At 40.9% G+C, this 13,120-nt stretch overlaps 1 protein-coding gene across 1 annotated transcript in view; it reads left to right on the top strand.

Moving 5' to 3' along the window:
- Nucleotides 1–8,908: 8,908 nt before the first annotated feature.
- The window catches only part of MELK (maternal embryonic leucine zipper kinase), a 64,711-nt gene continuing 60,499 nt past the window's right edge, over nucleotides 8,909–13,120 (top strand). The window contains exon 1 of the mRNA XM_016130454.2: nucleotides 8,909–9,060. The gene's annotated coding sequence lies outside the window, so the exon portion shown is untranslated. The remainder of the gene's footprint in view (nucleotides 9,061–13,120) is intronic.

Below are 13,120 nucleotides of genomic sequence, written 5' to 3'. Positions count from 1 at the left end.
TGTGTGTATATGTGTGTATGTATATGTGTATGTGTATATATACATGTGAGAAAGAGACATTTATTGTAGGAAATTCGCTTATGCAATTATCATGGCATACAATCTGCCATCTGCAAACTGGAGACCCAGGAAAGTCCGAAAGTCTGAACCAGGGGAGCTAGCTGATGGTGTGAATCCTAGTCCAGGGGCAGATGAGATGAGATGTTTCAGCAGCTCAAGTAGTAAGGCAGGAATCAAGGGGTGATTCCTTCCTCCATCTGTTTAGAATCCTTCGTTTTGTTCAGGCCCTCACTGGCATGGATGATACTCACCCTCATTGGGAGGGGTAATATGTGAGTTCACAATTCAAATGCTAATCTCATCCAGACACACCCAGAAATAACATTTAATCTGCATACCCTGTGGCTGTACCACTTTACACAAAATTAACCAATATTAAAATAAAAAATTAACCATCACACATGGTATGGATATATCAAAATTTATTTAACCATTCATCTTTTAAAGACACATGGTAGATATACCTGAAACTAATATAATATTGTACATCAACTATAATGAAAAAAAAAATTTTTAATTAAAAAAATTCAAGGAATTAAACGAAAATAATACATTGTAGTTTCCAGTTTTTGGCTTTTGTGAATAAAGGTGCTATGAACATTATGAACATGTTTCTGCATGAAAAGAAATTGTCATTTCTTCAGGATAAATGCCCAAGAGGGATTGCTTGGTCATATGTTAAGTCATATTATTTTAAGTTTATTGGGGTAACATTGGTTAATACAATTATATTATATAATTTTCAAGTGTAAATTATAACTTGACACCTATATATTTTATTGTGTGATTACCACCCAGAGTACAGTTTCCTTCAGCTGCCATATATTTGATCCCCTTTACCCACTTCGTCCTTCCTCAAACCCCCTATGTTTGATCCTCTTTACCCCGTCTACCTCCGCCTTCCTCCCCTATCCCTTACCCCGTTTTTTGTTTTAAAACTGTTTTTTTTTCAGAGCAGCTGTACCATTTTACATTTTCACCAGCAGTGTATGAATGATTCAGTTTTTTTTGCTTCCTCACCAGTACTTAGCATTATCACTATTTTTTATTTTAGCCATTCTTAACATTTTGGCAATCAAAATTCCCCCACAAATTTCCAAAATGTTCTGTAGGTGTAGCATTGCTTCCACTGAATATAGCTAAACCACTGGTTCTCAAACTAGAGTTTAGGATTACCTGGGGAACCCATGCCTGGGTACCTTCCTTAAAAATTCTAGTTTAATGAGTCTGGGCTGTGACCCGGCCATCAGGAAGTTTTAAATTTTCCTAAGTGATTTCAACCAGTAAACAAATTCATGAAACTCTGATGCCATTCTCACAACTCAGTCATTTTAGTCCTAAAGTTTCAAGATCCTGTGAATGAGATAAAGTCAAGGATCAAGATAATTTTCTCCTGAATAACATGAGATTTAAAAGCTAGTGCTACATTATTTTAGCCACAGAAAGTCAGTTGAGCTCAAAGGAGGAAGTAACTGTGGCCCAAAAAGCCATGTTATAAGAAGAAACTTTTTTTATAGACATATAAAAGACTATAACCCAAACCAAATTATACAAAAGCATACCACAGATGCCTGGGATACATTTCAATTCCTAGAGTTATGGTGTAGTGGTTGAGAGAGAATGGGTTCTGGAGTTAGAAGTCCTGTTTTGGAGTTCTGGTTTTTCCACTTAAAAGTTAAGGGATCTTAGATGAGTCATTTGGTCTCTCTAAAATCTAGTTTACTCATCCCTGAAATCTGTAACAATGGTTATGTTAGAGGCTTTTTGCAAAGATTAAATATGTTGATATGGGCTGTATTTTTAATCATAACATACGGTAATTATGATGTAACTATTACTGATAAGAAAGAGAAATATTTACTATTTAGGCACCATTCAACTCACATTGAGGAATATCGAATGAACACTTTTTATGTGACATTTGCTGTACATTATCAATTGTACTTCATAATTTCTTAGTTTTTGTACTTTGGAAATTTCAAATACACACAAAAGCAGAAAGAATAATGTAATTTGATGCTTCTCAAGTTTTAGCATTTCTATGATTCACCTGGGGAGCTTATTAAACTGCAGCTTCTGACTCAGTATGTCTTGGGTGTGGCCTGAGACCGTGTTTCTGAAAAAGCGTCCCTGTGACATGCATGTTGCTGATCTGTTGACTACAAATACCATATATTTGTGTTGCTATAACAAAATACCATAGACTGAGTCACTTAAACAACATTTATTTCTCGTAGTTCTGGTGACTGGCAGTCTGAGATCAGGTTACCAGCATGGTCGAGTTCTGGCGAAGGTCCTCTTCCTGGTTTGCAGATGGCCATCTTCTTTTTGTGTCTTCATATGGCAGAGAGAGAAAGCTCTGGTGTCTCTTTCTATTCTTATAATGGCACTAATACCATCATGGAGATTCCCCCACTTAAGATCTCATATAAACCTAGTTACCCCCCCCCCAAAGTCCCATCTCCTAATAGCATCACACTGGGGAGACACAAACATATAGTCCATAACACAAGGGCATAATGAACTTCCAAGCACCATTACTCGACTTCAACAATTAACTCATGGTCAATTCTGTTTCCACCTTTACCTCATCCATTTCCCCTTCCCTCATCCCTCAACCCCAATTATTTCGAAGTAAATCTCAGATATCCTATCATTACACCTATATTTCAATGTGTATGTCTTTTTAAAAGAGAGTTAAAGTGCTCCCTTTGAAAAACTATAACAAGACCAACACCACCATGTGAAAATTTCACAGCGAGTCTTTAATATCATCCAACATCCAGTCAGCATTCGCATTTTCCTGAATGCTCTTTTTATCGTGATATGTTAATCCTCCAGCTTTTTTTCCTTGCTTTTTTTTTTTTTTTCCAAAGAAACTAAGGTGTTTATCCTGCAGGTATTTTCACACTCTGGTTTTGCAGCTCACATCCTCATGAGGTTGTTTAACGTGTCTATTTCTTTCCTGTATTTCCTGTAAAATGGTAGTTGAATCCAGAGCCTTACTTGGAGTCAGGTTTGATTTTTTTGGCAAGGCTACTTTAAAGGTGGTGCTGTGCACTTCATCAGGAGGGTACATAAAGTCTAATTGTCTTTCTGTCCATAACCTTTTAAAAGGAGTCCTCTCTCTGAACAATGGAACCCATGATTGGGGTATGCTGCCACCAGGTGGTGACAGTACACATAGCCATGGTTTCAAGCAGTAAAACTAGAGAAACACTTCCCAGGTCCAAAAAAGTAGGACTTGTCTTCTTCAGTGAACCTACATTAAATCACTATGATTCTTAAACGTGATACTTCGAAGCTACTTTTAAAATAAACGAATACTGTGTCTTCGTAGCACTTTTACAGCCTGTAATAACAGCTACAGTTTATTGAGCCCAAGAACCTTATATTCCATGATCTCATTTAATTCTTACAACACCCAGGAATATCAAACCACAGTGTCCAGGGTAAAACAGTGGCGAGGCTGGGATTTGGTGTCTACACTTGTTCTCTTAAATATTTCTGTGCCTCACTACCTTAACTTTTGGTCTGTTTAAGAGTCACCAGGACTTGCTGTCCTCTCCCTCCCCCAGCTTACAGGTGTTTTTTTCCCCTCTCTCTCTTCCTTCTGTTCCCTGCCCTGGGAAGCTGGCTTCTGTGGATTCTATCCCCATGCTGCCTTATGTGATGGCTTCCTCTGGCTTCCAACTGAATTCAACCCAATTTATTCTTCGTGTTTCTTCCCTACTTTGCTGTTTCTGAATGCTACTTCTAACTATAACTTCTTCTCCAGGTGGCCCCCCTTCTATGGGCTTTTCATCCAACTTCAGTTGATATAATTTTTCCTTCTGCTTGTTAGGCCTCAGGGTTTTAACAATTTCCCACTATTCTATTCCCTGGGAGTCTCAACTTCCCCTTTAGCTCCACCCGCCTCAGAGAATAGTGTCTTCATGAAGACGTTTCTTCAAAAATCCTAGCTGAGGGTGCCATCCATTTCCTGCTGGGATTCTGTCACACTCTTCATCCACTTCTTCATTTTTCTCCTCAGCCCACTTCAGTGAGGCAAGCGCCCTAGCACTTCGCTGAGAAGTTACCTTAATTTCCACCTTTCCTAGCTAACAGTTAATTCTCAGTTCTCATTTTACTTTTAATCTACCTGCAGCTTTTGATGCACTCCTTGAAGCATTCCTTTCCCAGGATTTCCGGTCACCATGTGGTTTTCCTTGTACCTTCTCATCCCCTCCTTCTCTTCCTGACCACATCACGGTAGCATGTCCCATGTTCAATTTACAAGCCTTTTCTCTATCTCTATTCTCTTCTTCTTTATCTCATCTAATCCTGGAGCTTAAAAACCACTTCTACACCAATGACTCCCCAGGGCTGTCTGCCTCTAGTCTCAAAGTATCTCCAGAAACGAATATCTAGCTGCCTTCTTACCATTGCAAAATTAATAAGCCTCAAATAGAATTCTGGATTCCAGAATTCCTTCCACCCCAGTCCTATATCCTGCAGTCCCCAAATGTTTTGGCACCAGGGACCAGTGTTCTTGTGAGAATCCGATGCCTGATGATCTGAGGTAGAGCTGAGGCAGTGATGCTAGCACTGGGGAGTGGCTACAAATACAGATGAAGCTTGGCTCGCTTGCCCTTGCTCACCTCCTGCTCTGTGGCCTGGTTCCTAACAGGCCACAGACCAGTATTGGTTCACAGCCCGGGGGACTCCTGCTATATACAACCTTCTCAGTTGATGGCATCACCATTTACTCAGTTGTTTGGCTCAAAAACCTTGAGGTTCTCCTTGATTCTTCTTTGTCTCATTCCTCAAGATCTAATCTATCAGCAAGTCCTGTGGGGTTTCCCTTCAAAATAAATTCAACATCCCAACAACTTTTCACCATCTATCACTGTCATCCAAATCCAAGCCACCATCATCCACTTTGACAGCAATAGCTTTCTTAACTGGTCTTATTGCTTAAGCTCTTCCCTTTTTCAGTCAGTTCTCCACATGGCTGCCTTCTGGTCTTTTAAAAATGTCAATCAGGTCATGTCATTCCCCAAGTATGACTTTACATCATACTTAGGATGAAATCTGCAGTGTTTTCATGAGCTGCAGGGCCCTCTACAATCTGGTAGCTCCCACCCCTCCGCCTGACTGCCAGCTCTTCTGCTCTTGATCCCTTCACACAGGCCTTCTTTGAATGTGCCAAACTTGGTCCTGCTCAGAGTCTGTTTCTGTGGTTCCTTCTGTGTGGAATGTTCTTCTCCCATTTTCATAGGCTCTCTACTTTTTACCCTTCACACATCTGCCCTTGTTACCTCCTCAGGCGGGCCTTTCCGGACCACCTTACCTAAAATAGCAAATCTCTCCCTATATCACTTTCTAAGCCTGTCCCTGCTCAGTTTTCTCAGTTAGCACGTGTCAAGGTCTGAAATAACATCCCTTATTCATTTACATGTTTTTTCTCTGTCTTGCCCACTAGAAGGTAAGCTTTGTGAGAGCAGGGACTTGGAAGCACCAAGTAAGTATTTGTTAGATAGGTTAATGTGTGAGTGGTACCACTTTCATCGTGGTCTCTACACACAGCAAGCTCAGTGGAGAGTCTTAGAATCCAGCCTCTGATTCTGAAAATTCCAAGTATGATGCAGCCCCTATTGCCTTGGGGGTAGGAGGTGTGTAAACTCACTGGGGTCCCCTGAGGGCTCTGCATGCCTATGTCAAGGGCATAGTGATAATATAGCTATGGAGTTGGAGGTTTTAGAGGATTGTCAGAAGTCTTCTTATCATTGACATGGCCATTTCTTAGGCTAAGCCCTATTTGTCCTTCAGTTCTATGCACATTCCAGAGTCTTCTGGTAGCCCTGCTATGGGGGAGACAGAGCCACGAAAGCTTTGCTGTGATGAAATCATGGCAAAAGGGTTCCACTATAGCTATTGCAGGAGGCAAGAGGACTAAGAGGCTTAGTAGCCAGGCCCAAAGGTGCCTGATTAGCAGCCCATCTGGTTCCAATGTACTGGCCTGAGTCTTTCTGCCCCTGGACATGCTGCCTTGCCTTAATCTAAAAATATTCCTTAGAGTAAACAGGTGGGGCCTTCCATGCTCCAACCCAGCTTCAGGAATTCTGGGAATCCTGGCTGGCATGGATAGCTTTCTGAACTGAGAGTTAAGCTGTTTTGAGACTTGTTTGTACCCAAGGAAATTAGTCTGTGGGCTCTAGTTACAGTAGATGACCTTCTAGATGAACTTTTCTTCTGATAGTCATGACTCTCAGGCAGACTGCATCACAGCTGAGTTAGAGCTGGAAGACAATGCAGGATCACTTTTTTCCTTGGCAGGTGTGGATGCTCATTCATTCACATGTCATTAAATAAAAATGTATTGAATTTTTATGTATGGTGGAATACATTTTGTTTTGAGAAGTTTAACAATATTCCTTTCCCTATGCAGTTTACTACTCTTCCCTCAACTCGCTCCCTTCACCCCCTCCTTCATTCAAGGCATTGGCTTTTTCCTTGTCTGTGACCCAAGGGAAGGGGTGTGGTAGAGATATAAGAAATATAAAGGGAGGCTTTCTTGCTTTGGCATCCAAAATGTGTGCCCTTCTGTAAATAGAGAAGACTCCAAGAGTAGACAAAATCTCCGTGAGAAAGAGAAGATCTTTCCAAACCCCACCCTCAAACAAAGAAGAGTTTCCCTGTGGCTGGGAGAAAGAAGAGACAAGGGTAAATAACTGCAGTAGAGAGAACTTGGTGGTGGGTGGAGGGACAAGCCCTGTCTCCTGGACAGAGCCCCAAGAGACAAAGCTGAAGCTTAGGGATTTCTTTATGCCAAGGAATGTACGGCCTGATTCCCATGCTCTTAGATTTGGCAGAGGGGAAGAATGCTTCCAGGCCAGAAAGGGTCCTGGCTGTCAGGAATAGTGGTAGCCACTGGCATGGGCTGATGACCAAAGGCCCGATGCCCATCTTAACGGGCTGGGGGAGAATTGTGGGGTAAACTCCAAAAGACTAAGATTAGTTCCTGCTCCTTTGGTGAAATGGAATTCAAACTCAAAATTAAGCTGAGTTCACACACACACACACACCCCTACCTCAAAAAGAGTTTAATGAGCTCCTACTGTGTACTAGGCTGAGATCAGCTACACAGACATGGTCTCTGGCCAGGCCTGGGACACTCTTATGCAGACAGAGTGGCTGCTTGAGATTTCTCTGAAAAGCATTTGTTCATCACCTTTCCTGGTCAACACCCCTCTCAGCTCTAGCCTGGCACATAAGGCCCTTCACAATGGGTCCCCTGCTTACTTGCTTTTCCTTTCTTGTCATTTTCCATCATCTGTGCTCCACCCAGTATGTCTTTCTCCTAGAGGCTTGTTTTCTTGTCTCCGTGCTCCTGTGGACATACCTTTTCTTGTCTTGGGAATTTTCTTCCCATATCCAATTTTCTATTATTTTTATAAAAGGTCTAACACCAGGATAAAATACTTCAATTCCCTGGTGAGAAATAATTGCTACCCTCTTGCAGCTCTAACTAGCATGGCAGCATGCACTTGTCCTTTGTACTTCAGTTTGGTCCGTTTTTGGAGCTTCTTGTTCATGGATATGGGTCCTCTGCCCAAGCTACCTTGGGCAGAAGCCACATCACTTTCCTTCTGTTTTTTGGCATTTCTGGAACAGGGTCTGTTATAGCGTAGACACTGGTGACTGATAAAAGGGTGAATAGCACAAATTACCTTGTGCGAGAGAGGCTGACATTTGGTTATAGAGATGATGCATGTAAGTGCACATTAGCCATTCAAAAAATTGTAGTGTCTTATTATTGTTGCTAATGGTGTTATTATTGGTAGAGATGTTACATCCCACATGGCTAGACCCACCCACTTAGTGACTTGTGAAATGGGGAGCTGCAGAATCAGAATCCAACCTTCTTATTGTCAATATGAGAAAATAGATCCTCTTTCCTCTTTGCTCTGGACTGTTTTCAATTATGGCATAATTACTCTCCTTAATTCAGTACTATTTAAACTCTTTAGAATATGTACACTCAAAATACTTTTGAAAAACTTTAAATAGACATCTAAATTTTCTCATAATTTTGAATGGTCACAAAGGATGTAATTTTTGGATTATTGTAAATATATATTTTTACAGCCGGATTATGAGAAAGCTATAAAATCACTCCTTTAAAGATATTCAGTGGATGGGAAATACTGAAGTGATTTGATACCCACCATCATCCATGAAAAAGTATATATAAAGAAAAATGTACAACCCCCTTTTAAACAATTATTTTCCTTCTTTTTTCTCCTTATTCACATTTCCATTCCATAGGATGTTGTCTTATTTTTTTGTGTGTGAAAATCTCTTATCCAGCTCCCTACTGTATTTCATTGCAATAACAATACATACATATATACTATACTGCTTCACAGATGTGATATGTATTAGGAAGACTTCAGTTATGATACTGGTTGGGTATTTATGGTACCTTCAGTTATCTAATAAACAATTTGGTCTCTGGCGGTTTTAACTCTTCTGGCAACACATTTTAGTATGATTGGAAGAAAATGAGAATCGTGACTACTAATGACCTCTGCACGTCAATTTCAGGAAACAAGGAAAGAAAGTTGAATTATGTGGAAACTTTGCCCACGGCACCTGGAGAATTTCAACTTGCCTTCCGGGAAAGGCGTTCCCCGCTTTGAAGACCAGAGCCTTAAGTCACCCTCACAGCCCAGGCGGCCACACGACACTCCACTCCTCGGACAGCCAGCCCTTCCCGCTTCCGGTCCGAGGCGACCGCGCGCCCCCGTCTCCCTGAGCCCCGCCGCGCGCGCGCCCGCCGCGTCCCGCCCTTTCCGGCCCGGGAGGTTTGATTCCCTTGGCGGGCGGAAGCGGCTGGAACCGCAGGATCGAAAAGGCCCCTAGGAATTTTCTACACTCGTTGCTTCGCTACGGACCCCAGGCCGGTGCTTTTGTCGCTCTGCCTGGCCGCGCCCCGCTTGGCCCTCCGCCCCTCAGGTCAGTGTCTCCGGCGATCGGGGTCCCGGGTCCCAGCAGTGCACGGCGCGGGGGAGCGGCAACGCGAGCCCATTTCGCTCCCGGCTCACTGGAGGCTGAGAAGGTCAATGGAGCCCCACCTTATGGGCCCAGGTGCCTAGATGAGATGTTTAGCATTTCCGAACCCCCGCTTTTCTCTTTTATAAGTGAAGATAATGACCGTACTAACCGCAGGCTTACCGATAAAGGTAGGCAGGCGTGCAGGCAAAGCGTTTGCCACCGAGAGGGCTGCGACAGATGTCAATTCCCGTTCCCGGTTTTCAAGATCCTGTCTCCGCGAAAGTTCGAAGTAGGGTTTCGAGTTATTTCCGTTCGTGCAACTCATTTTACTGGGGCAGTCCGGTAAAAAAGGAAATGTGTTATGTGTTATCACCCCCTTTTTAGAGTCCAATTCCTCCTTTCATTTTCCCAGAGTTGTGGCTTAAGAGGCTCACACTGGAATATGCACCGAGTCCTGTAGTAGTAAGAGCAGCTCCCTCCGACAAACCTGTGGGGAAAAGGGGCACTCCCAAAGGAGGGCATCCCAACAGCTACCAGGCTTCTAGCGCCTAAGACGAGTAATTTCTCTTGAGCTTTACTTTCGGTATTCCTTTTTGGTAGTGGAATGGGGGAAGGTGAAAGGCAGGGAGTATCAGAGGTGTCTGGGGTTTTGCTTAGAGGTCAGTGTTCCTAACATTTTTGTTCAGGTTTTGCTGTTTCCCATGTTGCGTGGGAGAAATCAGAAATGCTCTTATTGCATTTTCGCGGTCTTGTTTCACCAGTGGATCTGCCCTTCCTGTATATCTACTGTGGACCTATGAGATGGGCAGATCATTCCCTTAACATCTTTAGGAATGACTACTTCGCCAGTCTTCCAGAAGCCTTTACAAGGGTGCAAGACAGGATGTTAATTAATGTATTACAAGGTCACATTATAAGCCATTCTGTATTCTACTCCTTTGAAATAGCCTCAGCATCAATATCTTACCAACCTTACTAGATAAGGTAAATATATTACACCCCAGGAAATAACATAGCCTAAATAATGCTGTTAGTAAGAAAAAGTCCCCAATTTATTGCTATCCTATAAAATTTAACCATAAACCTCTCCCCACTATCTAGGCTATTCCCTGTTTCCTCAGAAGAGATCAAGACCCCAGTTATACATGCCCCCAATTTTTCTATTTTTCCTTTATAAATTCACTATACTTCTGAGGTTGAATTCACACTCTAAGTCTTCCAAAGTCATGACCATTATTAAGGCTTAGTAATATGCTGGTCACTCAGCTCTGGATGACACAAAATGAAGAATAGAAAACTTGAAGGTAGTACTCAATCTCAGAGCCCTCAAAGGGCTTGCTAGAGCTCTGTCTGTTGGTGAAGGGAGACTACCTGGCTCTAGTACCAGGTTTTCCCACTTCTGCGTAGCAGCGATTAAGATATATGAATGAGCCCTGCCCTTTCCAGATTGAACTTTGCTTCCCAAGTCCCAGAAAGGTTAAGTACTCACTTAACCTTTCAAAGTATTAGAGAGAATGGGGTCCACTGCTAAGTCATGGAGGGAGATTTGTATACAGTGGACAGGACAGGCAAAGGAGGATTTCATTACTAGCTGGGTCTTGGTCTCAAACTCCTTTGTGAACTCTAGAGCCCTGTGTGCTGTGCTGGTCTATATAGGATATTCTTTGTGCCTAACTTAGTGACCTCCATTCTCCTTGGCCCTTCTGATTCCTGCTTGGCTATCAAAGGGGTGTGGGGGCATCTCTTTCCAAAATTGAAATCCTAAGATTTGTCCTTCCATATTAATCTCTGGGAAGAAGAGCCCCTTAGAGAAACCCTTTCTGTATAGGTTTACCTTTTACCTCATGTCTACCTATAAAGAAAGCTCCACTCTGTAGCACCTAAGCTAAAGTCTTAGACTTGACCTATATATGGGTACTTTTAGAAAATTTATTTAGAAATATACTTTTTAACTAATTTTACTTTTTTCTTCCTTCTTGGCTTCTGTGAGACTCCTCCTCTAATTCATACTTTTCTAACTGTTCTGTCTTTTCCGCTCCCTTTTGACACTCTTAGCTATAGGTTAGGTATGGGTTAGGCCTTAGCTGTCTAATTTTAAAGATTCGTCTTTTTTAAGTCTTTACACTAACTGTAACTGATTTTGTGTATGATGTGAAATGGAGGAGATCCAATGTTCTTTTTTTCCATATGGCTAACCAATTGCCCCAGCTCTAAATCTGCATCTCCATTTGCTGGAAATGCAAATTTTTCCCTCTAAAAGCAGTTTCAGTGCAGCACATGTCAATTTTTTCTTCTCCTAAGACCTTTGCTCCTAAATTTCCTCTTTCTGGAATGCTCTTTCTGTCATTCTTATTGAGCTCACACTCCTACTAAGGCCACAGATGTAAAAAAAAAAATAAATGTGTTTTTAGATTGCTGTTGCAAGAGAAACCACATTCCTTAGGACCTCGGGGTGTCTCAAAGTGAGTTGAAAGGGGCTTATAGGATTTGGACTTATTCTGGGTGATTTTAAGAAGGGATTAGGGAAACAGGGACCAGATTTGGGATGGCCACTATCAAAGAAAAGGGGCATTTCAGCATTCAGGCATCTGAGAATGATGTGGGGCTGAGGATGTCATTGGTGAGAAAGCAGCAAATAAAGGATCATTATCATTTTAACAGTTTTATATAGAAACATTGTTTACATGGTCACGTCCAGGTCGTGTTGGAAACATTGTTGAAGTTTTGGTAGGACTATCTCACTCAGTCTGATTACCAGCCAGGCTGATGTTCTTTTTCTCACTTCTCATCCTTTGAATTAGATGTTGGCTTAAATATTACCTTCTCGGTGACTCATTCTAACCACTGTTACTTATTTCTTTTCTAGTGTTTATTATAAATTGTAATTATTTAATTTGTTATCTGTTGATTTACCTTTTGTCTTTTCTATTAGAATGCAAGGTCCGCGAGGGGCAGAAACCATATTTCTTTTCTCCATTATAGCCTTAGTGCAGGTCTGGCACATCATAGGTGCTCAGTAAACACATCCATATGAATAAATGAATGCATAGAAGAAAATTCAGGTTAATCATATGACTAGTTCTGTCAGATACACTGCTAATATCTAGTTAAAGTGAACACGAGCATACTTTCTGCAAATATGGCAAAACTAGTATGAGTATATATTAACATACATACCAGACCCCTATGATCCTAATGACTTTTTGTAATTCTACGTATTTTTTTTTTTGCTTAAAGCCTACAGCACCTGGTATTCCTACATGGTCTATCAAAGTTCTACCAGGCCTGACCCCGTTTAGCTTCCTAGGTTAGACAAGATTGGGTGTGTTCAGGATAGCATGGCTCTAGACTACTTAATTTGAAGGCTCAGGAAGACAGAATCAAATAAGATCTACCTAAGACCTTTGCAACTAATTTTTATATATTTTTGTTACGTACTTAAGAATATATGTAACACATGTAAATTATAAAGCATAATATATGTATCCCATATGTTTCTCGAAATTGTATATCATTAGAGTCTTAATTTACATTTCCCTGATGACTAATGAAGTTGAGCATTTTTTCATGTTTTTATTGGTCATTTGTGTTTCTTTGTGAAATGCCTTTGTATTTCATTTACTTATTTTCTGTTGCATCTTCTTTTTCTATACTGTTGTCTTGGAGTATATATATTCTGAATAATAGTCCATTGTTACAAGTATTGCACATATTTTTTCACATTTATATTTTTTTAAATGATGTCTTTACATGTGCAGTTCTTAATTTTAACATTGTTTAATGTGTTCTTTTATAATTAGCATTTTCTGTATTAAAAGATCCTCTTCTATCTTGAAATCATGATAATATTTTCTTAAAAGTTTTAAAGGTTTATCTTTCATATTTAAGTCTTTACTTGATCTGGAATTGATTCTTATGTATGGTGTGAGATAGGAATCCAGTATTTTTTTTATATGGCTAATCAGTTTTTCCAGTATCATTTATATGCCTAAAATGTATTTCTAGTTGTAGTTATAAGAGT

The sequence above is a fragment of the Rousettus aegyptiacus genome, unplaced genomic scaffold (genome assembly GCF_014176215.1).
Source record: "Rousettus aegyptiacus isolate mRouAeg1 unplaced genomic scaffold, mRouAeg1.p scaffold_m13_p_3, whole genome shotgun sequence".
Taxonomy (NCBI): domain Eukaryota; kingdom Metazoa; phylum Chordata; class Mammalia; order Chiroptera; family Pteropodidae; genus Rousettus; species Rousettus aegyptiacus.
The sequence above is the reverse complement of the archived record's forward strand: the minus strand, read 5'-3'. Positions and strand labels throughout refer to the sequence as shown.